The sequence below is a fragment of the Castor canadensis genome, chromosome 8 (assembly GCF_047511655.1).
Source record: "Castor canadensis chromosome 8, mCasCan1.hap1v2, whole genome shotgun sequence".
NCBI classification, from domain to species: Eukaryota; Metazoa; Chordata; class Mammalia; order Rodentia; family Castoridae; genus Castor; species Castor canadensis.
In genome coordinates, this window is record NC_133393.1 from 89412090 (window position 1) to 89433339 (window position 21250).

The window sequence follows — 21250 nt, forward strand, 5'->3', positions numbered from 1 at the left end:
GGAGGTGCGAGAGAGAGTGTAGGTTTGTGAGTATCCGGCCATACATCCCGAATGGGTAAGAGTGCTGTGTATGAATGTCCATGCTCTCCACACCCATCCCAGGCACATGTCTCTTAGTGTGGGGACTTTATCAGTGACAAAAGTGCCCCCGACTCTGCAACCGATTTGATTTTTTTCTCTTTCTAAGCTTCAGAATTTCCTGAAGAAAAGCTGCTAGCTCAACCCAGCCCAGCCTCAAACCCGCCCCACTGATCGAAACAGGAAGGAAACCAGCGCCAGCACACTGCTCTTCCCAGGATGCTTCATTCCTCTCAGGCAAGACCCACAGAGAGAGTGCCCCTTCTGCTCCCCCTGTCCCTCTGGGAGCCTGGCAGCCCTCTGCAGGCTTTGCAAGCATCCCGTCACCCTCTCAGGCAGGCCCAACTCAGGTAGCAGGCAACTCTCTGCCACATGGTGACTAGGGGTTGGGAATGTCCACAACCATCTCCATTCCAAGAGGTAGCGTTCCACACATCCAGCATCTCTTCACGGGCAAAATCTGAAAAGAACTGGGGGGAGAAAGGATCACTCAGGCGGGGACAATATCAAAAGGGGACCTTCCTTTCAGGTCTCTCTTCTAGCAAGCTGTCTCAGTCAGTAACACTGCCCTTTGCATGAAGATTACCACTTAATGTACAACTGCTTATGTGCTGGGTGCTTTCCATACCACACCTCTGCTCAACCTCACTTTACAACTGGGGAAACCAAGGCTCAGCCAAGTTAAAGAACTTGTCCTGCATCACACTACCATCTGGAATTTGCACCCAGGTCTGTCTGTAAAGCCTTTCCAAAGCCTGTGCCTACATCTGTCAATCTGGACCTGATGGAGCAACTCAGGAGACCAGTGAGCTGGGCAGCTGCAAAAGACTTCCAGAAAAGAGGAGCCTGAAGACCTCAGGAAGAAAGGGAGAGACTGTCGAGTGGAGGAAAAAAGAGACAAGGAAGGGCCCTAGTCTCTGCCATGCCTGGCTGTAGGGTGGGTGTGGAAGGTGTGCAGTATGGGTTGCAGAAAAGGTAGAAATGGGGACTTGTGGCTGAGCTCTCTCCAGGACATGTCCCCCTGAGACATCACTGCCCCCAAAAAAGGCCTGGGCCATCTGCCTCATGGCTACTTCTAGGCCAGGGATCTCACAGCCCAAGGAGCACAGAGGCTGGGCAGCTTCCTAGCAACCAAGCACCCCAAACCCTGGAATGTGCCAGGGTTTCATTCCTCAAGCTTCCTCATTCCCAGCAACAAACAGACCTGTTCAACCCCATGGGCCTGGGGAGAACAAAAACCTGATGGGACTCTGGAATGACAAGCCAAGGTACACAAAAGGGTAGGAACAGAGAAGAGAGACCTGGCTGAAGATTCAGGATGGAGGAAAGAAGCAGGGGCCTGGGAAGACATGGCAGGTGGGAGAGCTGGCTGGGCAGGGTAAAATGAAGGAGAACGGAGGCGGTGGGGGGACAGAGGGAAGCAGGATGAGATTAAGGTGCCGGAGGGGGCGGGGTTCCTCATGGCAGCCAGGCAGAATACACAGAGATGGGGACACTGCAAAGTTCACCCCACCCCAGCCTCACCCTAGCTCCCCCAGACCCAGCTCTATGCCAGGAAGTACCAGTGTAAAACCACAGGCACTCTGTCTCACTGGGACTCTACTCTAGGACAGGAAAAGGTTCAAATGTATCTGCAGCTCTCAGGTCCCTTAAAAGCATTTTGCAATGGGGGGGGCAAAGAAATGCATCCTACCTCCTTTGAAAGTTCCTTGGAGGGCTGGGGTGCAGCTCAGTGGTAGAGCACTTGCCTAGTATATACAAGGTCCTGGGTTCTATCCCCAGCACCACAAAACACACACACACACACACTCACACACACAGAGTGAGGGCCGGTGACGAGCCATGGGGACTGAAGTTGGCCTGCTACTCTATCTATGAAAGAATAAAGTAAGTAAGAAGCAAGACTGAGCCCAGAGGACCCAGGCCAGGCAGGGAGAGGTTGTTCCTTAGAGACTGACAAACAATCCTAGTGGCTTCTTTAGAGCCCCTCCCACACAGAAGCAGCTCAGAGTCTTTTTGTGCCAAACCACAGACCAGAGCCTCATCCTCAGGGACCTCTCAGGAGAACTATCTCCCCAAAGTGAGTCCTGTTGCATTATTTTCAAGCTCCATTGATGCCTGATTTGTAGAGGGAAAAAAGAGAGACTGGGAAATCTTCAACTAACCAATGGGAGCCATATGAAAATGAGGATGGTCCCTGCCCATGGGTCACTGTGACAGTTAAGGGAGGTATCTAAACATTTAACACATGCCCAGCATGATTCGTTACTTATGGGGAGGGGACAGCAAAGATGGAGACAATTCTGTCCCCACATCAGGGTCACTAGGCTCTAGTGCTAGCCAGGGTGGTCCAGCCAGACACATTTGCATATCATTTTCATTATTTTTCATTTTGTCCACAAATACTTGTCACTCCTGTCACTTCAAAGTCTTTGGCTCCTGCCTTTTTTCTGTCCCTTCCTCATGCCCCTTTCTGGACTCCTAATGGCTGGAGGACCCCAGAGTGAGCCAAACACCAGAACTGAGGGACAGGGGGCCTGACATGGGACCTAGAGTCAGAAGAGGGCAGGCGTTTTTTGGCTGCCAGTAGGAAGACTGTCTTAGGGCGACCTCTACAGGGAGATCTCAGGATGAAAGGAGGTGGAGAAGAGCAGCCCTGGCTCCTCCCTGCTCCCAGTCCTGCCACAGTCGCCCTTGTCCTCCAGCAGGACCTAGTGCTCCCTGGCACCTCGGAGTCTGGGGGGCAGTCCACACCAGACCCTGACACAATCCAGAAACTCACATTCCACCCCCAAGTAGCCAAGACCAAGGGGTCAGCATGGGATGTAGCAGACAGCAACACTCATCCGGATATCAGGGGATATGTGCCAGTGCCCACATAGGGCACTACAGCCACTTCCTGCAGCCCATCAGCCAGAAGAATTTAGAAGAATTTAGGGTTCAAAGAGGTTGCAAATGGCTAGAGAAAATCTTAGCTGGCTAACTCACACCTGTAATGCTAGCTACTCAGGAGGATTGCAAGCAGTTCAAAGCCAGCTGGGACACACAGTTCACGAGACCCTACCTCGAAAAAACCCACCACTCCACTGGTGGAGTGGCTCAAGTTGTAGGCCCTGGGTTCAAGCCCTAGTATAGAAAAAAAAAAAAAGACTAGAGAGAATCTCACATGGCTGGACTGACAGTGGACCCTCCAAGATCTCTCCAGCTGAGCCCCGCCCCACAAGCGATGAGGCCAGGGATGAATGGGCTACAGCTAGTGTGGCTGAAGTCAAGCAGGGGAAGACTTCCCCACACCAATGAAGCTATTGGGGAGCCCCTGGGAGGTCCCCACTCTCTTCCCTTCCAGAGTCAGCTTCTGCTCATCCAGCTGCACAGGGACATGAAATGCAGCGACAGCAACATTTGACTAGGAGAAAAAAATGTCAAAAATGCTCTGAGCCTGCACTTGGCTATTGACATAGACAAACATTCGTGCCTTGGCCGTGGGCTCCTCCACCTGCCACCCCTACCTTGGCTCGGGCGTGTGAATGGGGGCACAAGGGAGGGCAGGGCAGGAGGGTGTGTGTGTGAACAAGTGAAGTCATTCTCTCTGGGTGGCTCCTTTTAATTAGCACCCCGAAAAAACTCCCAGCCAGCAAAATTGAGTCTTGCCAACTGGGAGCCCCACCCTTCTGGCTCATCCAGGCCCTGAGGCCAGAAGGGGCACAGGAAATGTGAGGACAAAGAAGGAAGGGGCCTTTTGAAGGCCTGGGCATTTGAGAAATCTTCCAGCCCTCTGAGGACCCCTTTGGCATGACACATCAGGGACACTGAGATCAGGTGGCTTTTGGGGCGCCTAGACTAAGTTTTAGAGCAGAAGAGTGAGGTTGACAAGGCATTGGTGAGAACATCTCTATTGCCCTGGAAACCCAGTCCCTGAAAGTGACCAGATACACTACAGGACATTGCATCAAACCCCAGGCCCAGAAAAGACATTCGGGACTCCCTCTGGCCAATTCAATTTTACTCAACATTCTAAGCAAAAAATCACCCAGCTCCTTATGGTCATCCTCTAGAATCAGGCCCCAGGGCTGGAAGCAGCAAGTTTACTCCTTGAAAGGGACAGAACAAGCCTCCTCCCCTTCCCTCAAGACCCCTCTGGGGGTAAGGGAGAAGGTGGCCCACACAATGTACACACGTGAGAGTAAATGTAAAAATGATAAAATAAAAAAAATTAATTTTAAGAAAAGACCCCTAGCCCAGTAGTCTGAGGCCATCCCTTTGACTTCCCCATGTCCCCCCCGCCCCTTCCTCAAACCCTTCTCCAGGCAACTCCTTCCAATCTTCCCAGAATCCATGAGCCCTTCTGCCTGGAATGGGCAGTTCCAGCCCCTGCTTGTACCTCCAGCAAGGACCTGCCACCTTTGTCCCCCACCAGGCTGGGAGCTCCAGAGGACAGGCCAAAGTTCTCCTTGTTCTGGTCTCCCACCCCAGACCCTAGCATGGAGGTTGCAGACCTGCTCACCATGGAGGACAGTGTGGGGAGAAAGGGAGAACTGAGAATCAGGACTTTTCCAGCTGGGGAGCAGGAGCTCCTGTTTTGCTCTCACTGCTGTTTCTACAGCACTGTGTGACCTCAGAGGTGAGGTTCTGCTTCTCAGGGCTAGGCTTGCTGACTTGGGGGCCAGCTCTGATAGTCATTGGTACTAGGAATTGCTGTTATCCTCAAGTGTTCAGGGGCAGAGGAAATAAGTGGAAGACCAGGCTGTGTGGCCACAGTTCAACAAGGAAAGGACTGTCACTCCCAGAGGTGGGAGCATTCCTTTGTTACTCTCCCTAGCTCTGGGGAGAAGTAAGGGTCAGGCAAGAGCTGGGGACAGGGAGCACAAGGCAAAGTAGAGGGAGGCTGCCTGAAACCTGCCCAGGACCCAGAGGGGTCTTCTCAGCTGCTGGTCCCCCTCTGGCTGCTTTTGGGTTGAGCAGCCAAATCCCCAGAACCCAGCAGAGCAGCCCAGAGAACAGGAGGGGGCAGGACTACCCATGTTGACCCCAAACCTTCCAGAGAAAGCCAGGCCATCTTCCCCTACTACACAGGGTACAAACCCTTGGTGAGGGGCCTATCCTAGGCTCAGCCTGTGGCAGAGGGTGGAACCCGATTTCAGGCAACAGTGGGGAAAGGATAGGGACAGAAAAGGGTGTGTCGGAGAATAAAGGCGTCTTGACCCTGGGGCTGAGTGGGAACCTGGGCAGAACAGGCACCGCCCGACGCGGAAGCCTCCAGCCCCCGCCCAGCCTGAACTGCTAGTTCCCATCACACCCTGTGCTGTAAAACTTGCTTTCATGTTTGTTGTGAAGGCTGCTGTTTTCCTGTGTCTGCATCTTTGTGCGAACACATCTGTGTTGATGTGTACCTGTACATGCATTGATGTCTCAGGTTGTGTGTGTGGAGGTTGTAAGTGTCCACAGTGGGTTTTCAGGGATGTATGTATAAGGGACATGACAATCACAGCTACCATTTATCAAGGCATTTTCAGTGTATGAGGCACTTTCCTTTTCTCCCCACAATCTATAAGAAAAGTGCTCTGGCTCTCACCGTCTTACAGATTGAGACACAGAGTTGGAGAGACTCAATAACTGACCCAAAGTCAGATAGCTAGCAAGGGACATAGCTGATTCATGATTGTACTGCTCAAAGGTCTGTGTGTGTGCACAGAGATAGTAAACAAGAATCTGGGCCTAAAATCTGCATGTCAGGGTGTCTGTGTGTCTACAGAGTGTCTGTGTGTCTGCAGAGTCTAAACCCTCTCAGGTGAGTCTGCACAGTTCTCTGTGAGTATCAAGGCCCAGGCCCAGGGAAGCTGGCTAGCAGCTGGGGTCACCAGAGTCTTAAGAACAATGACCTCCCTAGCACAGTGACTATTTTCTGCTCAGAAAACACAGAACTTTGGCCATGGAGAGACTATTGAAGGAAATGGAACTGTTCAGCCAGCCTGGTTCCTAAGCCTGTCCACTTCCAAAAGAGGCTGTGTGCTCCGCTGACACAATCTGGGAAGACCCACAGGGGAGTAAATCAGAACCAGAGCCAGGCTGCCTACCCTCTTAGGGCTGTCCCTGCCCCCAACCAGCAGATGGGAGCGGCAGCAAGGGGGCACCTGGAGAGTGGGCTGAGACCTCTTGTTTCCGTTCCCCTGAGTGTCCTGCAGCCTCCCTTCAGGTCAGAGACCACGAGCTCTGGCCAGGGGTCTCAGGTGCGCGCGGTGGGCGGGGGGTGGGGGGGGGGAGGCCTGGGAACTGGCTGTGGCTGCGGGGCGGGGCCAGCGCTAGGTCGGGTGGCAGGTGCCCATTGGCTGGGCCCAGCGCTCCCACGGCTGGCGAGGCCAGGGCGGCGCCGCTGCGATCGCTCCGCGGTGACTCACCCCCACCCACCCCTGCCGCTGGACGCGCGCCCGGCCTCTTCCCACCCCCGCCCCGCCCCGCCCCGCCCGCTCAGCCGGGACAGCCTGAGTCAGCAGGGGGAGCGGGCCAGGCGTCCTGGGGAGGGGGGACATGCTTCCAGACCTCTCAGACCTCTGGGAGAATTCGCCCGCAGTAGGGAAGCAGAAGTGGGTGTCTGTTCTGGGAAATCTGGTCTGATCTGGGGGATCCAAGTCCCTCTGCAGTGGGAGGTTGTGTGCCTGTTCTTCTAGGGGTGCTACTGTCTTATCTCTTCAGCCATCTTTATGGGCCCAGCTGATAGACTGTGGCCTTTTGGAGTCGGCACATTAAGAGCTTCTTTGTGCCCCACACCCAGCACCACACACCAGCTTTATTTTCTTTCTCAGGCCAGCACAGGCCTGTCATGGGCTACATTTGGGGAATTCATCCACTCTAGTGCTGCCCACTTCCTCTGCCAGAGCCCCTGCAGATCAAACCAGATGCTATCCTGCAACTCTCAAGATTACAAAGTGATCTCAAAGCAAGGCCTCAACGGGATCCCTAATAAAGGAAAAGGGCCCACAATTGCCCTGAGATTGCTGGGTACCAAACCCTGTGGTAGGAGCTTTGTGATCACCTTATCTTCTACTTCTAGTATAACTCCAAAAAGAAACACTGTCTCCACCTACAGCAGTGAAACTGAGGGGGCCTGTCCTAGGCCACACTGGAACAGTATTTGAGAAAGTCCAAATCTGAACCCTCTGTCTAGCTCTAAACTGTATGTTCCTCTACTGGCTCTGGCTAGCTGCCCCCTGAATCCTTAGCTAGTGGTGGCCTCTTTTTACACTGAAGCAAACTTGGGGGAACCACCAACTCCACAGGGAGGCCTAGTTTTCAACTGCACCCCAGCTTTACCCTTTTCGAGGGAAGGAGGATCCCTCATGGCTATGAGAAGAAGTGGGGTGGGGAACAGAAAGAAGCCAAGTGTCAGCACATATGGGCTTTGGAAGGGGACAAAAAGATGTGCCAGATCCATAGCAGAGAGAAGGCTGGGGAAGGACACTGTCAATTCAGCTTTGTAGCATGTACACACTCACAGTGACTTCCAGAAACAAAAACACTCAGCGCACAGATCCAGGAGTGTGTAGAGATAGTGCACAGACTAACAGACACACATACGCACATTTCATGTGACAACCTGTTTTGAGAATTGTTACAAACACAACACAGACACAAAGGAGTGAGTGGAGGGTTGGTGTATGGCTCAAGTGGTAGAGTACCTGCCTAGCAAGTATGAGGTCTTAAGTTCAAACTCCAGGATCACCAAAAAAAAAAAAGAAGTGAGTGGAGTTGCTACATACAGACTCACAAAGGTTTTCAGGTCACCAAGTACAGGTATCAGAACCATCAAAAGAGGGTGATGGAGAAGTGAGAAGTTGTGAAGGTACAGGAACAAGTTGTCCAAAGGCCTGGTCAAACCTACTCAAGCCCCAACCTGAACACCCAGGTCCCTCCACTCCCCACACCCCACGCTGCTGCTAACCACTGCCCTCTGCCCTCTGGACCTAAGGCCTAGACTACCTATGTAAATGGAGGAACACACACACACACACACACACACACACAAGTGCACAAATATGTACACACACCCACACAGAGACCTTCCAGAAAACTGTCTGTCATCTGGACACTAACTTCCATGGGTATCTTCTCTGAACATAGCATACAAAATCCACACAGCTCTTTCTGACAAACAGGCACACAGCACAGTCAACTGGGGCACCCACCCTTCCCACAAACATGCATCTATGTAAGACAGCCACAGTGCCCTCACACACAGGTCCACAGTTGTAACACAGGAGGACTCCTACCCAGATCAAATGTGCATGCAATAAAAGGGATAAGTATGCATGGACCACAAGCATGACACATCTCATCCCACCACAAAAGGAATCCTCACAGCACACTCCACTGCCCTGCAACCTTCCATCTTGGCAAAAACAAGGTCCAGGCTTGCCCCATCAGCTCTCTCCCCTCCCTGCCAGGAACAGGCTCTGCCCTGCCTGTCCCAGCTTGCTTAGGTGGGGCCCAGCCTGCTCCCAGTGCCAGCTGCCAGCTCAGCACAAGGCAGGCTGCCCGCTGCTCCAGCACGTCGCCAGCCCCACGTCCTCCTCCTAGGCCTGCCACCTCAGCACTTGGGCCCAGCCTAGGCCTCACCTAGCCCATTTCTGCAGGCCAGGGGAGTGGCCAGGAAACCTCCCTGTAGAGCTGGGGGCCAGGCCCTAGGAGAAGGGGCAGCTCAGCTTAGAGGCTCCCACCACCATCCCTGAGCCCTTTGCTCTCTTCAGATTGACCCCTCCTCACCAATCCTGGGTGCCCCCAGACACAGATAGCTTCCTGGTAGCAAAAAGCAAACATGTCTGGAGCTACAACTCATTACACACACAGACATTGCCCTCACAGACATCTGTCTTTACACGTGGGCCTCCAGGTACATGCACTACTAGTGGAGCAAACACTCAACCCCAACTCCCCCACAGTCCTGGGCACACAGCCTTGCACACCACCACTTGGTAGTACACTCCAGGCGCATTACACACAATACCACCATGTGCGGTCACACAAGACTCCCTCCCACACACAGGGCTTCATGCACTGTCTCCATCAAGTCCGCTCAGTGGGGCACATTGTCCCACTGACCATTGTCACGTGGACCTGCACAGTATCATGAGGTGCTTGTGATTGTCCCCAACATAGCCGTGCCAGTTCTGCCTTGGGACAGCTGGTGTGGAGAGCAAGTCTTTGCACACTGTCCCCTCCACTGTGTCAGTTTTACTTTGCCCCTGCTGGGTCTCTAACCTGGTATAATAAGCCTGGGAGCTGTCACTGCAGAAGCCAAGCCCTCTCACAGCCCAGTCCTGGGCATGGGGAAAATTGCAGAAATAGGCCAAGGACTGGTTTGAGCACAAAGCCATAAGAACCCAGTCCTGCTGCCTAGAGGGGGCTTTGCAAGGGCCTGGCAGAGCCAGGTGCTGGAGAAGATGAGATCAAAATAAAATGATAGGAGAGGCATCAGGAATAGGGCCTGGGTACAAAAAGCAGTAAGGACCCAGCAGCAACAATGGGAGGCCCAAGCCCTTGGATGGACCAGGCAGAGGTGTGAGGACTCTTTTCTGTCAGTGCTCCTCTGTCCTCCTCCTTGTGGCCTAGGCACCAAGTAGCAGGCTTTGAAACTGCACTGTGAACTCCTGGAGCTGGCTCTGCTCTGTTTCTGGATTTGGTGTCCACAGCATCATGGGTTCAGTTTGTGAGACTTCCCCAAACTGTGTGCTTAATACAGAAATGCTTCCTCCGTGCAGGTTTTACTTCAGTGAAAACACTTTTCAAACATCACTCCTCTATTGTGTCCAGAGCTCATGTTTCCCAGATTGATGTGAGCTCGTCTGTCTGTGCCTGCCTGTGCCTGTCCGTGCCTGTCGGCACTGAGGCATGCACAACCTCCCACATGAGTTTTCCCTGTCTCTGATGCTCAGAGCCTCCATGTGCAACACACACACACACACACACACACACACACACACACACACACACACATGCTCCCTGCCTGTTTTCCCCTTGATGCCAAGGCTTCCACTGCGTTGAGTGGGGAGGGAATGTAGTAGTCAGGTCTTCCTTTCACTTAGACAAAAGGTATTTACCACCACCCTCTCTGTGCCAGGTACACTGGGCCCTGGCCAAGCTCACTGTCAGCTGGGGGAGACTGTAATGCAATGAAGCAGACCATGGGCAGGGAGATGCAGTGAGGAGCTCAGACTCTGAGAAACCCTAAGTTAGAAAGAGTATATGTCCACCAGATGGATGGGCCAGACATTTGACCCCGTGCAGGGTCGTGGGACAGGAGGAGCGTACACATGGCAAAGACAGGGGGGTGGGGGGCTGGCTTTCTTAAGGAAACTTCCCTGAGCTCCTCGGTTGAGGGGAGGAAGGAGAGGAGGAGTACTGCAGAGGTGGTCTTCAGCCAAGCCAGGCAGGGCCCTAATGAACAAACGTCCTTGGGCATTTTCAAAGAAGGTATTTGGGCTGGACTCTGACACAAATAGAATCAACCAGGAGTGCTATGGAGGGAGACACCCTAGACGGGGATCAAGGACACTTAAGTTCCCACTCTGGTTCTGTCCCATGCTCCCTGATGTCCCTTTCTGAGCCTCACAGGTCCAGCTGAGTTCTGATGGAGCAGATGTGCCCCCCTGAAGCCTGCCATGTTGGTCCCCCTGGTACCCGCCCTGCCACCTTACTTGGCCAGCCGGCCCTGTAAGACATGGACCTATTGGAGGCTCTATTGGAGCCTAGTGCTGCACCCTGCTGGAAATATGGGAAATAACAGGCTAGCACAGGCAGTGTGGCACCCTCTAGGGACGCCCGTTTCCTCTCACCTAGTACTGTAGCAGAGAACACAACCTGCAGAAGCAGGGCTACTCCACCTCTCAGAGTGTTCAGTTCCCCACCCACCCACGCACCCTGCAACAATGCCAAGAGTTCTGGGCATAGGGGGAGGGGGACAAAAATCCACCCCAAACTCCACTCACCAAGTCATAAACTGGGCCTCCCCCAGGAGGATGGGAGCTTCTTCTGTTTTGCATAAAACCACCTGTGGGTTAGTGATGACCTGCAACACAGGAGACTCCCGAGTCTGGCTCCTGGAATTGGGAAGATGCCATGGGGTTGGCAAGCTCTGCTCTGGGAGCCTGTAGAGCAGTTTCCTCCCTACTCCTCTGCTGCCCCCTGGTGGACACCTAGTGAAACTCTTGTCTGCTCAAATCCAAGCGCTTCCCTCCACTGAAATCCAGCGTGGGTGCCCATTCTCCAGGGGTTCAGACAGACTTAGCAGCAGGTTGCAGGAAAAATGACAACCCAGGGTTCTCACGCTGCCATGCTTCTCTGTGCCTTTTGAATAGCCACCACAGCACTGCTTCCCAATGCCAATAGTAACTATCGAAGTCTGGCAAAGGCAGGAGCAAGGGCTGGCAACATTGCCTCCTTTGTCTACTCTCCATTCTGTCTTTGCAGACTCAGCCCCTTATGCTGCAGGAACCAATGTGAGCCTGTCGCTCTGTCCCCAGTCTCCCCACTTGGAACCAGAGCCCAAACGGGTTCCTGTAGCTTGCAGAATCTTGGCCAGGACAGTTTTCCTAAACACTTGAATTTGTTGCCGACATTTAAAAATCCAATCTTCTGTAAAAATCCAATTTCTGTTGCAAAGTTGAAAGTTCTGGCCCTTGTGGGACCAATTCCCCTGCTATGTTGGCAAGGGTTGAGGAAAGAGGCTGCCCCAGGCATGACACCAACATCTGGTGCAAAAGGAAGCTCACAGCTGTTTTGACTACAGCTCCTCCTTACACTGATGGGCCTCACACACCAGCCAGTGGACACTCCAACTGATCTTCCAGATGCTAAATGCACCAGCACAACAGAAATATAAGCAGGATGCTGGTGGCTCATGCCTGCAATCCTAGTTACTTGAGAGGCTGAGATCGGGAGGATTGCAGTTTGAGGCCAGCCCAGGCAAATAGTTTATAAGACCCCAACTACAAAAATAGAGCAAAATAGACTGGAGGCATGGCTCAAGTGGTAGTGCACCTGCTTTGCAAGCACAAAGCCCTGAGTTCAAACCCGAGTCCCACCAAAAAAAAAAGAAATACAATATAAGCCATAAATGTAAACTACCTAAGAAATGTTCTATAATCACATTTGAAAAGTAAAAAAGAAATAAGTGAAAATAAATTTAATATTATATTTTATTTAACCCAATATATCCCAAACATATCTTTATTTAACCCAATATATCCCAAATATAACTTCAACATAAAATTGTTAAAGGTATTTTACATTCTTTTTCTCTCATACTGTCTTCAAGAGCTGATGTGTGATTTAGCACTTTCAGCCCATCTCAGTGCAGCCCAGATGTATCTTAAGCTCTCAGCAGCCCCATGTGGGGGCCGTGCAGCTCTAGATGCCCCCCACCCCACCCCAGCCACTCAGGACTGACAGCACACTGGAGGTGGAGCCGAGGGACCAGTGCTAAGCAGCTCCTGGCAGGGGGCTTAGGGACTTGGGAACACAGGCTCCATGCAGGTGGGTACACTCCTCTGGAGCCTTGGATTCCTCCCAGGGGTGGAGAGACATAGCCAGAGTGGCAGAGGGACTCGCTAAATCAAAGGCGCCTGTGGCCCAGGACTGAGTGACACTGACTGCCCTGTGTGTGTAGTATGATTCTAGTTTGTCACAGTCTTCGTCATCTCCTTCTACTATCCCCACAAGGAAGGTGCCATTTCTCATTATGCTTAGGCCATCTCAAATAGAGGCAAAAAGGAAATTAAACAGTCCCTGCACCTACATTTCACTTTACAGTGGGAGAATGGAAGGCCCTCATGCTTCAACAAAAGCAGAGCAAAGCATGATTCTTTATGAACATGAAGACTGTTCCAAAGGTGGCAGTAGGGTAAGGAAATAGTGTCAGGAGTCCGCTCCCTATGGCAGCCTTTTACTAGATGCTCCCCACAGTGTCCACCAGGAGGCGCCTGAAGTCTGAATAAAGAGACCCATGCACACAAAGGTAGCAAAGTATCCCTGCTTTTCTAGCTGCCACCCTAGAACTTGCTGGTCACTTCACAGTCCTCTCCTCTAGTTCTCCAAGTTCTCTAGGGAGAAAAGGGCAAATGCTCAGAGTTAAACTGGCAAATGCTCAGGCTTCAATCCAAGCCCTTTACTGTGATCTAATTTTTGTCACCAATACCCAGGCCACCCTGAGTGAACATGTCCTCTTTCCAGGCTGCAAAATGCAAATGAACCTGCTTCCCAGAGAACATGTCTGGAGGATCAGGGGAGGCAGTGCCTTCCCAAGCACTTTGGGAATGGAAGTCATCACAGAGTGAGGAAGAAAATCTGGTGGTGGGGTGAGGGGAGCAGATGGGTACCTTCTTAGGCCCCTCTGCCTTCCAGGCCTGCTTTCTGAGGAATGCTGGTCTTATGGAAAGTGACTGTGTGGTATGACACAGAGGGAAGGCAGAAAGCATTAGTCTCCACTGATAGTTCACAAAACCTCTCCACACACGGGACCAAAAACACCATCTCCAGTGTTTCTGAGACTGAGTACAGATTCTCAGCTCAGTATTCTGGTCCTCCATGGTCCACCAAGATGTCCAGACAATAAGGTGGAGGGGAAGGAAGATTTTTTTTTTCTTTTATTATTCATATGTGCTTACAAGGCTTGGGTCATTTCTCCCCCCTGCCCCCACCCCCTCCCTTACCACCCACTCCGCCCCCTCCCTCTCCCCCCCACCCCCTCAATACCCAGCAGAAACTATTTTGCCCTTATTTCTAATTTTGTTGTAGAGAGAGTATAAGCAATAATAGGAAGGAACAAGGGTTTTTGCTGGTTGAGATAAGGATAGCTATACAGGGAGTTGACTCACATTGATTTCCTGTGCGTGGGTGTTACCTTCTAGGTTAATTCTTTTTGATCTAACCTTTTCTCTAGTTCCTGGTCCTCTTTTCCTATTGGCCTCAGTTGCTTTTAAGGTATCTGCTTTCGTTTCTCTGCATTAAGGGCAACAAATGCTAGCTAATTTTTTAGGTGTCTTACCTATCCTCACCCCTCCCTTGTGTGCTCTCACTTTTATCATGTGCTCATAGTCCAGTCCTATTGTTGTGTTTAACCTTGATCTAATGTCCACATATGAGGGAGAACATACGATTTTTGGTCTTTTGGGCCAGGCTAACCTCACTCAGAATGATGTTCTCCAATTCCATCCATTTACCAGTGAATTATAACATTTCGTTCTTCTTCATGGCTGCATAAAATTCCATTGTGTAGAGAGACCACATTTTCTTAATCCATTCATCGGTGGTGGGGCATCTTGACTGTTTCCATAACTTGGCTATTGTGAATAGTGCTGCAATAAACATGGGTGTGCAGGTGCCTCTGGAGTAACCTGTGTCACAGTCTTTTGGGTATATCCCCAGGAGTGGTATTGCTGGATCAAATGGTAGATCGATGTCTAGCTTTTTAAGTAGCCTCCAAATTTTTTTCCAGAGTGGTTGTACTAGTTTACATTCCCACCAACAGTGTAAGAGGGTTCCTTTTTCCCCGCATCCTCACCAACACCTGTCGTTGGTGGTGTTGCTGATGATGGCTATTCTAACAGGGGTGAGGTGGAATCTTAGTGTAGTTTTAATTTGCATTTCCTTTATTGCTAGAGATGGTGAGCATTTTTTCATGTGTTTTTTGGCCATTTGAATGTCTTCTTTTGAGAAAGTTCTGTTTAGTTCACTTGCCCATTTCTTTATTGGTTCATTAGTTTTGGGAGAATTTAGTTTTTTAAGTTCCCTGTATATTCTGGTTATCAGTCCTTTGTCTGATGTATAGTTGGCAAATATTTTCTCCCACTCTGTGGGTGTTCTCTTCAGTTTAGAGACCATTTCTTTTGATGAACAGAAGCTTTTTAGCTTTATGAGGTCCCATTTATCTATGCTACCTCTTAGTTGCTGTGCTGCTGGGGTTTCATTGAGAAAGTTCTTACCTATACCTACTAACTCCAGAGTATTTCCTACTCTTTCCTGTATCAACTTTAGAGTTTGGGGTCTAATATTAAGATCCTTGATCCATTTTGAGTTAATATTGGTATAGGGTGATATACATGGATCTAGTTTCAGTTTTTTGCAGACTGCTAACCAGTTTTCCCAGCAGTTTTTGTTGAAGAGGCTGCTATTTCTCCATTGTATATTTTTAGCTCCTTTGTCAAAGACAAGTTGGTTATAGTTGTGTGGCTTCATATCTGGGTCCTCTATTCTGTTCCACTGGTCTTCATGTCTGTTTTTGTGCCAGTACCATGCTGTTTTTATTGTTATTGCTTTGTAATATAGTTTGAAGTCGGGTATCCTGATACCTCCAGCATTGTTCTTTTGACTGAGTATGATTTGGCTATTCGTGGCCTCTTGTGTTTCCATATAAATTTAACAGTAGATTTTTCAATCTCTTTAATGAATGTCATTGGAATTTTGATGGGAATTGCATTAAACATGTAGATTACTTTTGGGAGTATCGACATTTTTACTATGTTGATTCTACCAATCCATGAGCATGGGAGATCTCTCCACTTTCTATAGTCAGGAAGATATTTTTTAAAACACAGTCCAACCCCTCTTTGTTCAAGAAAGGTGGCCAAGGCCCAGAGAAGGCAGATTTCCCAAATGTTCCAGAACAAACCAAGGATTTGGAAGTTAGTTTAGTGACCTGTTGGTGCTCATCCCTTGAGCTCCTGGGGAGCCAGCCCTCTGAAACAGGCCACTGTACTCCTGTACTGCCACTATCTTTAGCTGGGAAAACAGGGCTGGGGGAAGTTTTCAGAAAACAGTGGCTTGATCCAAACAGAAAATTTCTCCATTTCTAAGAAATATCTGTCCCAAAGCCAGGATAGCAAATCATGATATCAGGGACCTAGGTTCTGGCTCTTTGTTCGCCAAGGGTAGGCGTCTGGTCCCCAATTCACCTCATTATCCAAGATGGCTGCTGAACCACAGGCATTATATGTGTCTTCCAGCAGAAAGGAGGTGAAAAAAGCAACTCACAGTCCCTCCTCCTTAAGACACTTCTTAGAACTACAAAAAGGCAGAGAAATATAGTCTTTATTCAGAAGGTCGTGTGCCCAACTATGAAATGGGGTTCCAATTACTGAGGAAAAGGGGAAGACTCGGTATTGGGGAGCCATCAGCAGTCACAGCAGCACTAACTCATCAGAGGTCACTGTGCACACTGACTGCCCACCTGGCTGGGTGACAAATGTCATTCACCCTATGCCCAAGTGGGTCTGGCTCACCCCAGATGCCCTGTGAACTGAACAAATGCAGCTGACTTTTCTGGGGTCCTGGTATTATTTTTCTCGATAGGTTGGAAGGTGTCTGAAGTCAAGGACACTGTCTTATGTGTCTTTGTGGGCAGGGTAGGTAAAGGAGGGGGTGGGGGGACGGGGGGAAGAAATGACCCAAACATTGTATGCACATATAAATAAAGGAAAAAAAATGTGTCTCTGTGTTCACCTCAACACTCTCTTCCCCATGGCCTGGGCACCAGGCACAAACTGCCAGGCTTGTCACAGACTAAGCTCTGCCCTAACTGTGCTCCTACCACCCTTCTGCAAGCACTTACAGAGGGCATGCCCATGACTGCTATGGATTGGATGTGGTCCTGATCTCTCTAAGGCCACTCCAGCAAGAGATAGAGATATTCATCAACTTACAGAGCTACATCCGATAAACCCACCATAAGCTGACAATATCATTAAGTCAAGAATGCATTTACCCTGTATAGCTATCCTTATCTCAACCAGCAAAAACCCTTGTTCCTTCCTATTATTGCTTATACTCTCTCTACAACAAAATTAGAAATAAGGGCAAAATAGTTTCTGCTGGGTATTGAGGGGATGGGGGAGAGAGGGAGGGGGCGGAGTGAGTGGTAAGGGAGGGGTGGGGGCAGGGGGGAGAAATGACCCAAGCCTTGTATGCACATATGAATAATAAAAAAAAAATAAAAAATAAAAGAATGCATTTAGAAGCTGGGCACTGGTAGCTCATGCCTGTAATCCTAACTGCTTGGGAGGCGGAGGTCAGGAGGATCAAAGTCTGAGACCAGCCCAAACAAATAGTTCTTGAAACCCCAGTAACCAGAGCAAAATGGAATGGAGGTGTGGCTCAAGCAGTAGAGGACCTGCTTTGCAAGCTCAAAGTCCTAAATTCAAACCACAGTCCCACCAAAAGGGAGAAAAAAAGCATTTAGAATATGATCAAAGTACATTGTATTCATGAGTGAAAATGTCATGATGAAAGCCCATTATTCTGTACAATATAAAAAGAACTGGAAAAAAAGAAAAAAATGAATGCAGTTAGCTGGACATGGTGGTCCACACCTGTAATTCCAGCACTTAGGAAGTGAAGAAGGCAAGAGGACCTCAAATTCAAGGCTAACCAGGGCTACATAGCAAGACCAAAATACCAAAAATAAAAATTAAAAAAAAGCATTTAGTACATTTACCCTATTGAACACCATAGTTCACCAACACAGTACAATGTACTGTGCCGGTGCAGGCTGTGCTCCCTCGTGATCGCAGGGCTGATGGAGCCCCGGTGCTGCCACGCATCACCCAGCATGCTTTCCACTGGACACACGTATCAGAAAATTAGAAAATCCTGAGTCAAACCAGCGTGGGAACCTCTGCATTTTAAGTCATCAATGTGCAAGTTGATTCTAGACTAGACCTGAGCAAACTGATAGAGTGGAAAATATTAGGGTACAGAAAGCTAGGAAAGTGATCATCAGCACGGAAATGGTTCGTTCTCTTTTATTTAATAATTTTTTGGTTTTTTGCAGTGCTAGGGATGGAACCCAGGGCCTTGTGCATGCTAGGCAAGTGAGTGCTCTATCACTGAGTTCCACTCCCCCAGCCATTATTTAACAATTTTTATTGACCACTTCTTATGTACCCACCACTGTGCTAAGCACTGAAGAAGCCAATGGAGAACCAGGCTAACAAGGAGTAGCCTCTGCCCTGTGGAGTTTGCAGTCTATGAGACAATGCTGATATTAAGACCCCACTGCTGTCAGGCTCCAGTGGCTCACGCTCATAATCCCAGCTACTTGGGATGCTGAAATCAGGAAGATCATGGTTCAAGTCCAGTCCTGGTAAACAATTTGGAAGACCCCTTCTCCAAAATAACCAGAGCAAAAGGGACTGGAGGAGTGACTCAAGCAGTAGAGTGCCTGCTTTGCAACTGCAAAGCCCTGAGTTGAAACCTCAGTCCCACAAAAAAAAAAAAAAAAAAAAAAAAAAAAAATTGATCCCTAATGTTCCCTATGGACTTCAGTGACAATGATGTGTCAGTGTAGGTAAATGAACTGTCACAAATGCACCCAAACAGTGGGGGCTGTTGATTGTAGGAGAGGTTGTGCGTGGGCAGGAACAAGGGCCATGTGGGAACCCTCTGTACCTTTCACTTAATTTTGCTGTGATCCTAAAACTGCTCTAAAACATGAAGTCTACCCAAAAAAAAAGAACAAGTGCTCTCTGGCAAGGAGCCCAGGGAATCTTATGTAATACAAGAAATGTTCTGTTCCAGGAGCTAACATTAGTAAAATTCATCGAGCTGTGCATTATAGAGGAAAGCACTCTGGGCATTTTACCCTAAGTATGAGACACCCCAGCAAGAGCAAAGGTCCCTGGGATTGGCCAAGGCTGGCTCATGCCCACCCTGTGGGGGACCTAGAAGAGAGGTCCTGTGAGTGGCAGGTCCCCCAGAATCTAATGCCTGTGGTAGAGCTGAGGAAGGACAACTTTTGGGGTGGGAGAGATGCTCTGATACTAGAAGGGGAAGAGGAATGCAGGAGAAGGGACAAAGCAACTGTGTCCACCACCACTGTGAAGAGGCAGCACAGTGACCAGCTGAGTGCCTCCATGCTGGTCCCCTGCACCTTTACCCCTCCACAGTGGTATTTGCAGTGATTGTCAAAGCAAGGCATATGACCACACATTTATCAAATGCGGTTTTGACTAAGCATGGTCAAAAAATAATCAAATCAAAAGAAATTTCAAAAACAAAAATTTTGCCCAACACTGGTGGCTCACATCTGTAATCCTAGCTACTCAGGAGGTAGAGATCAGTAGGATTGTGGTTCAAAGCCAGCCCAGATGAATAGTTGAAGAGATCTATCTTGAAAATACCCATCACAAAAAAGGGCTGGTGGAGTGGACTCAAGTGGTAGAGCACCTGCCTAGCAAGCTGTGAGGCCCTCACTTCAAACCCCTGTACCACCAGAAAGAGTGTTGATTCCCACAAACACATCACGAGTTAAGTGGATGTGGAACTCTCAGTCATTATCTTCAGGTGCGTTGAAATCAATGTGCAATCTGCTGAGTGTTTTCCTACCCTTGATTTTGTAAAAATGAGTCCCAAAAAAGCAAATGGTGCCCCAAAATCAAGGTTAAAGTGACTGTGATTAATTAAACTGATAAAGAGGAAATTCGAGATCATGCTGAAAGGCAGCTCTCTTTGCACAAGTTAAGCAGCATTATGGGAAAATGAACCATGCAGCAGCAGTACAACCCTGACTCTGCATCCTGAGCATCCACAGGTTCTCCTCAACGGTGGTCTCCTTGCAACCACACACTTGTGGATACCAAGGGTCTACTGTACAGCACATTATCCTTTGTGAGACAAGTAAATGTATGCGTGTGTCAGGTTATAGGGGTGGCTCAAGTGGTAGAGCACCTGTTTTGCAAGCACAAAGCCCTGAGTTCAAACCCCAGTTCTACAATAAATAAATAAAAAGAGAGAGAGCAATAAATGTATACCTGTGTGTAATTATATGTGTATAACCTCCACCTGGTGTGATCACAAAAAACTGGGAGCACTAGGTGCACTCTGGGAGAAAAACTGGGTAATTGATGAGGCTGGGGTCCTCTTCTGCCTTTGAATTGTATATAGCATGCATTTATCATCTACTCAAAATCAAAATAATAAAAAACAAAGTTTTTAGCTTTTATGTGGTACAAATCTATTATCAACAAAAGAACACTGGCAAGAGTCAGTACACCAGATTGGAGGTTGGAAGTGTGGCTAAAGCGGGAAGGTGCCTGCTTTGCAAGTGAGTTCAAACCCTAGTCCTACCACACAAAAAAAAAAAAAAGAAAAGAAAAGAAAATTGGCCTGTACAAGTCAGGACACCACTATGTAACCATAGAGAAATAAAGTGAGGACTCTGACACCTGCCTTACAGCAGACACAGTGTACCCTCCATATTGTATCTGCAGGGCGTGGTATCCCATCCCCTCAGATACCAAAATCTTCAAATGCCCAAGTCTTAAATGGTTTCCTATTTGTATAGAAGCTACCCACATTCTTCCATAGGCTTTAAATCATCTCTAGGTTACTTATAATACCTAGTGCAATGTAAATGCTATGGAAATAGGGTAAGACCATATTGTGTAGGGAATAATGACAAGGGGGAATAGGTACAATTCTTTTTTAGATTTTTTACTCATGGATGGTTAAATCCTCAGACACAGAACCTATGCATCTGCAGAGCCAACTATATTTAAGAAATGTTACTTTCCATTCTTTGAATTTCCTCATCTAAATGAGAACTAGATTTCCAGCCCTGTTTGTTTAAAGTTGTGTGTGTGTGTGTGTGTGTGTGTGTGTGTGGTGTTGGGGAACGAATCCAAGCCTCAAGCATGCCAGGCAAGTATTCTGTTTACCAAGCTACATCCTCAGTCCCTGTGTTTAAATTCTGGTAGGTATAAATCAGCTGGTGTTCCCAGAGTGCTGGGTGACCTTGACCATGATGGATGCACTAATGGAAGCAAACGGGAGGGGGCAAGCAGAAGAGAGAATGCTCCCTGAGTCATCCTGCCCTTCCTTCAGCAAACACCCAGTGTATAAATTCACGGTGGGGGGAGGAGGAGGAGGGAATGGGATGCACTAACAGGAGCAAAAAGGGGAGCAGGAGAGGGAATGCTCCGTGAGTCATCCTGCCTTTCCTTCAGCAAACACCCAGAGTGTATAAATTCCCAGGGAGAGAGGGGAAATGGCCGTCCCCAGCCCACTCACTGCCTGGCAGCATGGTCCGATAAGACAGGTGGCTGGCTTCAAGGATGATTGGGTGGGGCACAATTGAAAATATTGACTTGGAGCCCTAGTGGGCAAGAGGTCCCTCTCACTGGGTGCTAGG

General features: G+C 49.2%; 1 long non-coding RNA gene across 1 annotated transcript; it reads right to left on the minus strand.

Annotated features, from left to right (window-relative positions):
* Window positions 1-287: 287 nt before the first annotated feature.
* Window positions 288-6306, minus strand: LOC141425762 (uncharacterized). Its single transcript, XR_012450851.1, has 2 exons — window positions 6153-6306; window positions 288-548 (listed from the first exon to the last, which is right to left on the minus strand). It is a non-coding gene; the product is annotated as an uncharacterized lncRNA (long non-coding RNA).
* Window positions 6307-21250: the final 14944 nt, after the last annotated feature.